Below are 12,929 nucleotides of genomic sequence, written 5' to 3'. Positions count from 1 at the left end.
TGTCTGTGCTCTGTGCACATCCAAAATTCCTGCTGAATGACCCACCCTGGGAGCGAGTTACCAGTGACCCAGGGCTGGGGTGGAAGGAGGGTGCAGGTGGTGGGGGGAGCACCCAGGCCTGGGGCGGCAGGGGGTGTGTGGGTTGGGGAGCATTGGTGGGGGGGGAAGGGGAGAGCCCAGATCTGGGGCAGCACAGGATGTAGGGGGGAGCCCAGGGCTGGAATGGCAGGGTGTGTGGGTTGGGGGGGGGAAGAGCCCAGGGGTGGGGTGGCAGGGGGATGCAGGTGTGGGGAGGCCCAGAGCTGCGGTGGCAGCGGGTGCAGGTTGGGGGGAGCCCAGGGCTCGGGCAGCAGGAGGGTGTGAGGGGGAGCCCAGGGCTGGGATTGGGGCAGCCAAATTTTTTTTTGCCTAGGGCGGCAAAAAACCTAGAGCCGACCCTGCCTCCACGCACTGTGAAGTAGGTAGGAGCGGATCATTATTATCCCTACTTGAAAGAGGGAGAAGCTGAGGCTGAGAAAGGAGAATTGACTTGTCTGAGGTCACACGGCCAGTCAGTGGCAGAGTTGGGAATAGGACCCAAGAGCCCTGATTTTCAAACTAAGCATCGGATCTTGAATTTCAGACACTGAATGACCTGAATAAAGTGCTCTCAGATGAGCTCCAGACCAACAACAGTGCACAGGAATTATTCAGCAAGTATTTGAGGAGAACTGCAAGGTTAGAGAGAATCATGAACTGCTCAGAGACAATTAATGCAGAGAAGCAGCAAAATTCATCAAACATAGAACTGGTTCTGACTTATTTACTTGGTCTTAAAAGAGAACAACAAGACCTGAGTCTCCTCCCTGTCAATAACCCCCTGCTGAGCCAATCAGGGTAGAGACTGAGGGCGGGAGGCTGAGGGTTCTCACCAGAGAGCCCAAAGGATGGCCCAGGTCACTGGTGGGATCACTGCCGGAGCTCTATTTCAGACCCACATTTTTGGGTGGACCTCCCACAGTGGGAGCTGCAGAGCACTCCCCCGCAACACACACACACACGCACACACCCCTCCTGGTGTTGGGAGGAGAACAGGAGAAAGGACAAAAGAAGCAAAAGACAAAGAGAAAGGAGGGAGGGAGGGAGGGAGGGAGGAAAAGGTGAAACAAAAAGGACAAACCCTAATCTCCCCAGTGATTCTAAGGGACAAAATCCCAGGTGCGGAATAAAATTCTGCCTCCTTAATCTCGAGTTTTCCATGCCCAGAATTCAACTCTCACCAGATGGATCAGACTGAACAGGTTTCAAACCTCGAGGAGGCTCTTACCTTCTAAACAGGGACGGCTGTTTTCTAGTAAAATCACTAAAAGGGAAGGAGAAAACTCGAAAGAGGTTCCTCCTGGCGCTCACATCCGTGAACCCAAATACTCTCTCAGTCCTCAAAGAGAGACCTGGAGAAGGAGACTTGCGGAAGCAAAGCCACAGGGGTCTCTGAGGTTTCCCTGGCCCCTTGCCCCTGTCCTGCCTGGCTGATGTCAGCATCTCTCTGTGAGGTCACCACCTCCCCACCACCTTTGACCAATAGTCTGAGGTCCTGCAACAGGTCTTTGTGATATCACTGCCACACCCCTTCCTTGCTGTGCCAATGTCCTGCCCCTGGCCAGGCACTGTGGAGGTTTGAGCTACTCCCTGTGGATCACCCCACCCAAGGAGCGTTCGTTCTAGGCAGCAAGCCGGCTAGACAGGAAAACATCAGACGCTGCTCCCAATGCTACACTCAGTTTTTCAGAAATGAGTCGACTTTATGGCCAGAAGAGACCATTAGAGCATCTAATCTGACCCCCTGCATATCACAGGCCTCCTGTATGACACAATAGTGAGTTTATTACGCAGGGTCCACCCCTCCCTCACTGTGAATAGTACATGAACCAGCCTTGTAATGGAGCTGAGATTTCCGAAGAACTTCAAGCAAAATACACCAGTTTCATAAAACAGATTTATTGACTACAGAAAGATGGAGTTTTAAGGATTATAAGTGGTAGGCATAAAAGATCAAAGTAAGTTACCATGGAAATTAAAGATAAATTCACAATCTAAACTTTACACCTTATTACACTAGGACGTAGTTAGCTTATGCCACAGGAAGGCTTAATGCTCGAGCTGCAGCGCATGCTGGGCAGGCTTAAGGCCGGGCTCCTCATGGCAGGAGAGAAGAAGAAGACGACTTTGCTCACAGGCAGTGCCCTGCCCCCACTCCCATGTCATCAATGGCTCCCCCATGTCAGCCAGAATGGAGCAGCGGTTTTCACTGCACCAAGTCCACTTACGGCTTACAGGCAACTCCCAGACCCACCATCTCGGCCAGAAAGGAGCCCACTCAGCCTCGCCATTGCTGCTTTTCCTTCCCCCCAGAACCCCGCTTCTCCTGGGCTGCAAGGAGCCACCCCTGGGAAGCCAAGAGGCAGGCACAGGATTCTGCCTCCCAGCAGCCAAATGCACCTCCTCAGGCTTTGCAGAACGAATGGTGACGCTCTACTAACCCCACTTAGCCGCAATGATGTGCTTACTTTCTGCCCTGCCTTTCTCAGCTCGACTTTCCTCTTTTCCCCCATTCCTGCCTCACTTCCTCCTTTGGCAAGTCACGCAGAGGAGGCCATCAGGAAGAGCCGGCCTCCATAGGCCAACCTCCCAGGGCAGAGGAGGCCAAGCCACAAGCCTCCAAAAGGTGATACGCCGCACTCCTCTAGGTTCTCCAGCCTGATGCCAAGGTGCTTTCTCCACTGCTGTCAGCACCCTCTGTCATGCAGGGGTTGAAGTTATCCCACGGACAGGCCAATAGGAGAAGGAGGAGCATCTTCCTGAACAGCAAGGGAATCTGGGAAAAGGCAGCCAGCCTGTTTCTGCCTGGTTTTGAACCAGGGACCTTTTGTGTGTTAGGTAAATGCAATAACCACTACACTACAGAAACTCCTTCTGCTTGGCTCTTGCTCACCCTCACACAGACTGATGGACGAACCTGGAGAAAGAGGCGACAACCCTTCAATAGGTCAGCTGGCAGAGCAGAGGACTGGAGCGGGCACTCAGGAAGTCGTCCTTACGTCGCCCTTGTGACTCCAGCTTGAGAGAGAGCTTCTTTTTCTTCCCCTTGCTGAGAAAGAGCAAGAGAAGAATGAAAGGTCAGGTGGGCCAACTCGGTGCAGAAGCCCATGCTGCCTTTTCCTGCTGCATAGCCTGAAATGAGGGACTCGTGGCAGTTAAAGGCACTGCTGCACTTTCAGAAAACATCCCACCTGTGCACAAAGGGGGGCAGAAGAGCCTGTTAGTCTAGCACGCTCCCAGCTGAACTACTTCAGCAGCTGCTCGGTTTCTTTTTGGCCTATTACTTTTCTGTCTGGGATGTTGTTGTCAGCTGTGGCACAGAAAAAGGACGTCATTGTGAGCGGCCCATGAAGACAAGATTCACTTTTGCCTTCCTTGCTCAGCTTTACTTGCTTCCTCGCCCTATTCCTGCCTTAGTTCCTGTGTTACCTGAAGGCGACGGGGGGCCAGCAGTACGAGGAGGAAGTTGGGCAGCTAGACCCTGGTGGCAAAAGTCCTGCCGCCACTTGCCACCCCACTCTCTTCTCCCAGCGTCACATATTGGCCACCAGGGACTTGGGGCCCAGCAGCACAACAGAAGGCAGTGGACAGAGCCACCCTCGCCTTGAAGCTCCAGCTCATTAAACCACATCTTCAGTCGCTGATGGCCAATGAGAGACTGACATCGCTTGCTATTTTAGCACTTGGAAATGCCATTGGCCAATCTTTGGATCTCTTTAATGCTGCGCTTCAATTCATGGGGCAAAGGCGAGAGAAGCGACCTTTCAACTAAAGGCCTGGGGTTAACATCCTAACGCTGTCTCCGACTGTAACACTATTTAATACCGGCCCACCCTGTGCTGGTGAGTGCTCCATTGCTAGATGTTAGTACATTTCAGTTACTGTCAAAATTAAAAAGTTTCTATATGCTTAAAGAAAATGCATTTGTTTTATTTGCTTATATATGGCATGAATAAATACAGGTTTACAGAACCTAGCCTGCAAATGTATCATCTTATATGACAGAGAAAATCATGCATCGAAATTGTGCATCAAAATCATGAGCTGAGCTACAAATGCAATGAAAAATAAGATATTCAAAATTTTAACATATGGGGGGGGCACCGAAGACACGTCTTGCCTGGGAGAGGCACTTGGTCTAGGGGAGGCCCTGTCAGGGAAAGCAGGAGTTAGTCTCACATGCCTATTTCCAGGCTGTAATCTGTGGGCGCCCTGCTCTGGGGAAGGGATCGCAGTAGCCCAGACTCAGGGCTGGAACAGGCCCCGGATTGAGGGGGTGGCTGCAGGGTTTGCAGCGCTCTGATGTCTCAGACAATGTGTCTCCCCAAAGCCTCAGATCTGCGTCCCCAGAAGGCTCCTGCGCTGCCTCCACTCCTCTCACAGTCTATAGCAAGGAGCAGCAGCAAGGGTCAGGGATGAGCCATAGGCACTAGGTGGGGGGCAGAGGGTTCAGGAGCCCAGAGTGTTTGCCTGTCTGGGCATTTTGGCTGAGACCTCAGGGACACATTGTGAGGCAGAATCCCAGGCATCTGTATGAAAGGAGCATAAGGACATAAGGACATACGAACGTCAAGACTGCGTCCATCTAGCCCAGTATCCTGTCTTCCCATAGCGGCCAAAGCCAGGTGCCCCAGAGGGAATGAACAGAACAGGGAATCACCAAGTGACCCATCCCCTGTCACCTATTCCCAGCTCCTGGCAAACAGAGACTAGGGACACCTTCTCTGCCCATCCTGGCTCAGAGCATGTCCTCCATGAATCGATTTAGCTCTTTTTTGGAACCCTGTTATAGTCTTCGCCTTCACAACCTCCTCTGGCAAGGAGTTCCGCAGGTTGACTGTGCGTTGTGTGAAAAAATACTTCCTTTGTTTGTTTTAAACGGGCTGCCTATTAATTTCATTTGGTGACCCCTGGTTCTTATGTTATGAGAAGGAATAAGTAACACTTCTTATTTACTTTCCCCACACCAGTCATGATTTTATAGACCTCTAGCATATTTCCCCTTAGTCAGCTTTTCTCCAAGCTGAAAAGTCCCAGTCTTATTATTCTCTCCTCATATGGCAGACACTCCATACCCGTTTCTGAACCTTTTCCAATTCCAATACATCTTTTTTAAGATGGAGCGACCATATCTGCACGCAGTATTCAAGATATGGGCATACCATGGATTTATACAGTGGCAATAAGATTTTCTCTCTTATTCTCTATCCCTTTCTTAATGATTCCCAACATTCTGTTCACTTTTTGCCTGCCACTGCCCATTGAGTGGATGTTTGCAGAGAACTATCCACAGTGACTCCAAGATCTCTCACTTGAGTTGGAACAGCTATTTTACATCCCATCGTTTTCTATGTGTAGTTGGGATTATGTTTGCCAATGTGCATCACTTTGCATTGATCAACATTGAATTTCATCTGCCATTTTGTTGCCCTTTCACCTAGTTTTGTGAAATCTCTTTTTAGCTCCTCACAGGCTGCTTTGGACTTAACTATCCTCTGTAGTTTTGGATCATCCGCACATTTTGTCACCTCGCTGTTCAGCAGATCGTTTATGAAGATGTTGACTAGTCCCAGTACAGGCACCACTAGTTACCTCTTTGCATCCTGAAAACTGTCCATTTATTCCTACCCTTTGTTTCCTGGCTTTTAACCAGTTATTGATCCACGTGAGGACCTTCCAGAGGTGAACGTAAGCTGGTACATTCCGGTATGAGGTCCTGGCAAGAGCGGGTACGCTGTGCCAGCCCAGCCCGGCTTCCCCAGGCTGGTGATTTAAAGGGCCCAGAGCTCCCTGCAGCCTCCCAAGCCCCCCTGGCGGAGCCCCGGGGAGCAAATCACTGCCCTGGAATGCTGCTCTCTCCCGCGCTACCAACACAGAGCAGGGGCGGCGGGAGCTTCCTTACAGTGCGGGGGTCACTATTGTCTGAACTGTGGCACTCCCATGAAAACCCTTCCCCAAGGACCCACACTCACACCACCTCTCCCCCCGAGGCCACACCCACAGAATGCCTCTCCCCCCCCAGACTCCCCCTTTCCCCCCTCCATCATTTGTCCTAACAGCCAGTTAAGAGTGGTGGGGCCACGGCCCTCTAAACCCCCTGTTCCAGCACCCCTGACACAGAGCTCAGCAGCAGCGGTGTGTGTGTGTGTGTGCGTTGAAAAGCAGCTGGCAATCTAGTAAGATGCCCATGGAACGGTGGGATAGAGAAACCTGCATCATGTGATGCTGTACCGGCCCATGAGGCATTGCAAACCCTTCCCAAAACACCCTGCAGCCAGTTGCACAGCTACCCACAGTGCACTGCTCTCTGTGGCCATCCAAGATTCTAGCGTGGATGTGCTCTGGTGACACAAGGGTGTCATAGGTCTCACCCCTACTTAGAGCTGCTGGGTTCCAATATGGGGACCTGCATCAATTTATCTAAACTTAAATCCTAGTTTAGATCTGGTAAAAGCTGCCACCACCCAATAAGGTACGTGTATTGGGACACAGTCTTTCCCCAAAATCCTTGGGGTTCTTACACCCAGGAGAAATAAACCATTCCCCCCTGCTTCCTCCCCCCTCCCTTTTCCTAGGAGAGATACCAGGATCCAACTACAGAGGGATGCCTCCCTCCTCCCCTTTCCCTGAGAATCCACCCAAGGAAAGATCAACCAAGTCCTTTACAGAAAAGATTTATTAAAGACTAAAAAGAAAGTAACTGTCTCTGTAACCAAGATGGAACAATACACAGGGTCTAAACTTATCAATCTCTGGAGAGAATTCCCCCTCCTTTCTTTCTCAGTAAAAGCAATAACAGTACAGAATTAAAGAAATTCTATAGCAAAACACAGAATTGCAAATACAGAAATAAAAGTATAAGAATACTAGTTCCTTGCTAATACTCACTAGCTTGAATAGAAGAATTTATTGCAGAAACCTGGGAGGACTTGATTAAGATGTCTGGACTCCCTCAACTCTCAAGAGAGACTCTCTAAGAAAACAAAGAACAGGAAAAAAAAAACCTTCCCTCCACCGGGATTTGAAAATATCTTGTCCCTCATTGGTCCTCTGGTCAGGTGTCCACAGGTACTGCTTGTTAACCCTTTACAGGTAGGAAAAAAACCTTAACCCTTAACTAACTGTTATGACAAAGGGGCATAGTGTGGATATGCAACAGCTGTTTAATTAAAACACTTTAAATCTACATTACCCAATAGTGTAGACACAGCTTGAGAGTGAGACAAGACCCAGCTCCCTTGAAACTAAAGAACCACAACTTTCTCTGTAGTTGGCAGGATTTGAACCTGTGCAGGGAGACCCCAATGGATTTCTAGTCCACTGCCTTAACCACTCAGCCACAACTACTTGGTTGAGATGTGTCTCTCACTGCACTTTTGTTCTGTTCTCACTGAGTGATCAATTCCAGTTGTTTCCTCAGACCAGCTTCCACAACACACACACTGCTGTGCCATTGTGTAAGTGTGTCCATGGCTGAACTGCAAGAATTCCTGCTCATTTCCCTTCTGGCTGGAGCATGAGGAGAGTGTGTTTGTGGTCAATGATGTTGCTGTAGATTGTTGTCCATTTCCTGCCTTGATCATTCAGACAGTCCCTTCCCTGCCATATCCCTAGCACAGCAGTGATTGCAATAGCAGGGGGCAGGTTTTCTCTGGGGCACTGAGATTTGTCAGGGGGTTGGTGGCTCCTTTCTTTCCTCACCCTGGAGTAAACTCAGCTTTTAATTCCATCCTTGATGTTTCAAGGAATAACAACAGACGACCGAGGAAAGAGGTGGACAGGGCGGGTCTCAGGGGAGGGGCAGAGAGGTGGGGGCAGTGGGCTGGGCGGGTGTCAGGGGAGGGGCAGAGAGGTGGGGGCGGTGGGCAGGGCTGGTGTCAGGGGAGGGGCAGAGAGGTGGGGGCGGTGGGCAGGGCGGGTCTCAGGGGAGGGGCAGAGAGGTGGGGGCGGTGGGCAGGGCGGGTGTCAGGGGAGGGGCAGAGAGGAGGGGGCGGTGGGCAGGGCGGGTCTCAGGGGAGGGGCAGAGAGGTGGGGGCAGTGGGCAGGGCGGGTCTCAGGGGAGGGCAGAGAGGTGGGGGCGGTGGGCAGGGCGGGTCTCAGGGGAGGGGCAGAGAGGTGGGGGCGGTGGGCAGGGCTGGTCTCAGGGGAGGGGCAGAGAGGTGGGGGCGGTGGGCAGGGCGGGTCTCAGGGGAGGGGCAGAGAGGTGGGGGCGGTGGGCAGGGCGGGTCTCAGGGGAGGGGCAGAGAGGTGGGGCGGTGGGCAGGGGGGGTCTCGGGGAGGGGCAGAGAGGTGGGGCGGTGAGCAGGGCGGGTATCGGGGGAGGGGCAGAGAGGTGGGGGCGGTGGGCAGGGCGGGTCTCAAGGGAGGGGCAGAGAGGTGGGGTGGGGGGGCAGGGCGGGTCTCAGGGGAGGGGCAGAGAGGTGGGGGCGGTGGGCAGGGCGGGTCTCAGGGGAGGGGCAGAGAGGTGGGGGCGGTGGGCAGGGCGGGTCTCAGGGGAGGGGCAGAGAGGTGGGGGCGGTGGGCAGGGCGGGTCTCAAGGGAGGGGCAGAGAGGTGGGGGAGGGGGGCAGGGCGGGTCTCAGGGGAGGGGCAGAGAGGTGGGGGCGGCGGGCAGGGGGGGTCTCAGGGGATGGGCAGAGAGGTGGGGGCGGCGGGCAGGGCGGGTCTCAGGGGAGGGGCAGAGAGGTGGGGGCGGCGGGCAGGGCGGGTCTCAGGGGAGGGGCAGAGAGGTGGGGGCGGCGGGCAGGGCGGGTCTCAGGGGAGGGGCAGAGAGGTGGGGGCGGGCGGGGCGGGTCTCAGGGGAGGGGCAGAGAGGTGGGGGCGGCGGGCGGGGCGGGTCTCAGGGGAGGGGCAGAGAGGTGGGGGCGGCGGGCGGGGCGGGTCTCAGGGGAGGGGCAGAGAGGTGGGGGCGGCGGGCGGGGCGGGTCTCAGGGGAGGGGCAGAGAGGTGGGGGCAGAGAGGTGGCGGCAGTGCGGTGGGGGGGGGGGGCGGGGCGGGTCTCAGGGGAGGGGCAGAGAGGTGGGGGCAGCGGGCAGGGCGGGTCTCAGGGGAGGGGCAGAGAGGTGGGGGCGGCGGGCGGGCGGGTCTCAGGGGAGGGGCAGAGAGGTGGGGGCGGTGGGCAGGGCGGGTCTCAGGGGAGGGGCAGAGAGGTGGGGGCGGTGGGCAGGGCGGGTCTCAGGGGAGGGGCAGAGAGGTGGGGGCGGTGGGCAGGGCAGGTCTCAGGGGAGGGGCAGAGAGGTGGGGGCGGTGGGCGGGGCGGGTCTCAGGGGAGGGGCAGAGAGGTGGGGGCGGTGGGCAGGGCGGGTCTCAGGGGAGGGGCAGAGAGGTGGGGGCAGCAGGCAGGCCTTGGGGTAGGGGGTGGAGAGGCACAAGGAGGCCTTCAGGGAGGAGAAGAGCGAGCGACCAGCAGGCCTCAGCCGCAGTGGAAGAGCGGGGGTGGGAAGTGGTCAAATGGGAGTGAGGGCGGAGCACAGGTGGGGCCTCAGAGGGAGGAGAACGAGGGAAGGGGGTGGAGGGGGCAGGGCCGCTCAGAGGATTCAGGGGGCCTGGGGCGAAACAATTTCCGGGGCCCCTTCCATAAAAAAAAGTTGCAATACTCTAGAATCCTGTATTCTCCTGGGGGCCCTGCAGGGCCTGGGGCAAATTGCCCCACCTGCCCCCCCCCCCCGGGCAGCCCTGCCCTCAGCCTCCCCTCGTAAGTCCCCTGCCCCCTAATCATTTTTGTTGCCCTCCCCTAGACTCTCTCCAATTTGTTTCTGTAGTGGGGGGGGGCGAAAGCTGGACGCAATGCTCCAGATGTGGCCTCCCCAGTGCCGAATAGAAGGGAATAATCACTTCCCTCCATCTGCCGGCAATGCTCCTACTAATCCAGCCAATACGACCAGGTACCCATATTGAATGCAGACCCAGCAATATTTGATAAATTGGTTACTGTCCATTCAGGAGGTTATTTCCCACCTATTCATAAATAATGAAGATGCTCTAAGCGGAGGGGAGAGAGCTGTCCCATCCGTGTAGTTAATCCATCTCCCCGAGAGGTGGTAGCTATGTCACTGGGGGAATCTATGTGGGTGGGTGTGCAAGCTGTGGTGTTTACATGGATCTATAAGTTTAATCAAACCCCATTTTTAAAAGCACTGTGGTCTGGGAACAGAACAGGAGATCGCTGAGGCAGGGCCTGTCCTTCAAAATCTTTAAGATCTCTGACTTACCTACACAGCACTCGTGGGGGTATAGCTCAGTGGTAGAGTGTTTAACTGCAGTTCAAGTGGTCCTTGGTTCAAATTCAAATGCCCCCTTACAAACCTCTTCCTTCAACAAAAATAATGGCATTTCCATTATGTTCAGGAGTTCCAATGAATAGGGATCCCCGAAATGAATAAAAACACTCAATGTTTTCCTGTGCAAATGCATAAAAACCTAGCAAACATGTTCCTCCACTGAAATCAGTTCCAATCCTCTAAAGGATTAAAGAATCCTTATTGAGGTTGCAGGAAAAAAACATCCCAATGTGTAGAAAGAATAGTAAATATGGCAGGCGACAAGCTAGGCTTAACAGTGAAATCCTTGCTGATCTTAAACACAAAAAAGAAGCTTACAAGAAGTGGAAGATTGGACAAATGACCAGGGAGGAGTATAAAAATATTGCTCAGGCATGCAGGAGTGAAATCAGGAAGGCCAAATAACATTTGGAGTTGCATCTAGCAAGAGATGTTAAGAGTAACAAGAAGGGTTTCTTCAGGTATGTTGGCAACATGAAGAAAGTCAAGGAAAGTGTGGGCCCCTTACTGAATGAGGGAGGTAACTTAGTGGACAGAGGATGTGGAAAAAGCTAATGTACTCAATGCTTTTTTTTGCCTCTGTCTTAAAAAACAAGGTCAGCTCCCAGACTGCTGCACTGGGCAGCACAGCATGGGGAGAAGGTGACCAGCCCTCTTTGGAGAAAGAACTGGTTCAGGACTGTTTAGAAAAACTGGACGAGCACAAGTCCATGGGGCCGGATGCGCTGCATCCGAGGGTGCTAAAGGAGTTGGCAGATGTGATTGCAGAGCCATTGGCCATTATCTTTGAAAACTCATGGCGATCGGGGGAGGTCCTGGATGACTGGAAAAAGGCTACTGTAGTGCCCATCTTTAAAAAAGGGAAGAAGGAGGATCCAGGGAACTACAGGTCAGTCAGCCTCACCTCAGTCCCTGGAAAAATCATGGAGCAGGTCCTCAAGGAATCAGTTCTGAAGCACTTAGAGGAGAGGAAAGTGATCAGGAACAGTCAGCATGGATTCACCAAGGACAAGTCATGCCTGACTAACCTAATTGCCTTCTATGAGGAGATAACTGGCTCTGTGGATGAGGGGAAAGCAGTGGATGTGTTATCCCTTGACTTTAGTAAAGCTTTTGATACAGTCTCCCACAGTATTCTTGCCAGCAAGTTAAAGGAGTATGGGCTGGATGAATGGACTGGGTCTGGGATGACTGGGACTATAAGGTGGATAGAAACCTGGGTAGATCGTCGGGCTCAATGGGTAGTGATCAACGCCTCCATGTCTAGCTGGCAGCCAATTGCAAGTGGAGTGCCCCAAGGGTCGGTCCTGGGGCCGGTTTTGTTCAATATCTTCATTAACGATCTGGAGGATGGTGTGGACTGCACCCTCAGCAAGTTTGCAGATGACACTAAACTGGGAGGAGTGATAGATACGCTGGAGGGTAGGGATAGAATACAGAGGGACCTAGACAAATTAGAGGACTGGGCCAAAAGAAACCTGATGAGGTTCAACAAGGACAAATGCAGAGTCCTGCACTTAGGACGGAAGAATCCCATTCACTGCTGCAGACTAGGGACCGAATGGCTAGGAAGCAGTTCTGCAGAAAAGGACCAAGAGGTTACAGTAGACGAGAAGCTGGCTATGAGTCAACAGTGTGCCCTTGTTGCCAAGAAGGCTAACGGCATTTTGGGCTGTATAATTAGGGGCATTGCCGGCAGATCGAGGGATGTGATCATTCCCCTCTATTAGACATTGGTGAAGCCTCATCTGGATACTGTGTCCAGTTTTGGGCCCCACACTACAAGAAGGATGTGGAAAAATTGGAAAGAGTCCAGCAGAGGGCAACAAAAAATGATTAGGGGGTTGAAGCACATGACTTATGAGGAGAGGCTGAGGGAACTGGGCTTGTTTAGTCTGCAGAAGAGAAGACTGAGGGGGGATTTGATAGCTGCTTTCAACTGCCTGAAGGAGGGTTCCAAAGAGGATGGATCTAGACTGTTCTCAGTGGTACCTGATCACAGAACAAGGAGTAATGACCTCAAGTTGCAGTGGGGGAGGTTTAGGTTGGATATTAGGAAAAACTTTTTCATTCAGAGAGTGCTGAAGTACTGCAATGGGTTACCTAGGGAGGTGGTGGAATCTCCTTCCTTAGAGGTTTTTAAGGTCAGGCTTGACAAAGCCCTGGCTGGGATGATTTAGTTGGGGATTGGTCCTGCTTTGAGCAGTAGATTGGAGTAGATGACCTCCTGAAGTCCCTTCCAACCCTGATATTCTATGATTCTATGATTAGATGCTCTAATGGTCTCTTCTGGCCATAATTTCTGAAAAACTGAGTGTAGCATTGGGAGCAGCGTCTGATGTTTCCCTGTCTAGCCGGCTTGCTGCCTAGAACGAACGCTCCTTGAGTGGGGTGATCCACAGGGAGTAGCTCAAACCTCCAAAGTGCCTGGCCAGGGGCAGGACATTAGCCCAGCAAGGGAGGGGTGTGGCAGTGACATCACAAAGGCCTTTTGCAGGACCTCAGACTATTGGTCAAAGGTGGTGGGGAGGTGGTGACCTCACAGAGAGATGCTGACATCAGCCAGGCAGGA

At 53.1% G+C, this 12,929-nt stretch overlaps 1 non-coding gene across 1 annotated transcript; it reads right to left on the bottom strand.

The window, feature by feature from the left end:
- Nucleotides 1-7,343: 7,343 nt before the first annotated feature.
- Nucleotides 7,344-7,425, bottom strand: TRNAS-AGA. The gene has a single exon. It is a non-coding gene; the product is annotated as a tRNA-Ser (tRNA).
- Between the last annotated feature and the right edge of the window lie 5,504 nt (nucleotides 7,426-12,929).

Source organism: Mauremys mutica, unplaced genomic scaffold (assembly GCF_020497125.1).
Source record: "Mauremys mutica isolate MM-2020 ecotype Southern unplaced genomic scaffold, ASM2049712v1 Super-Scaffold_100108, whole genome shotgun sequence".
NCBI classification, from domain to species: Eukaryota; Metazoa; Chordata; order Testudines; family Geoemydidae; genus Mauremys; species Mauremys mutica.
Note: the sequence above shows the minus strand (reverse complement) of the source record. Positions and strands in the feature narration are given on the sequence as shown.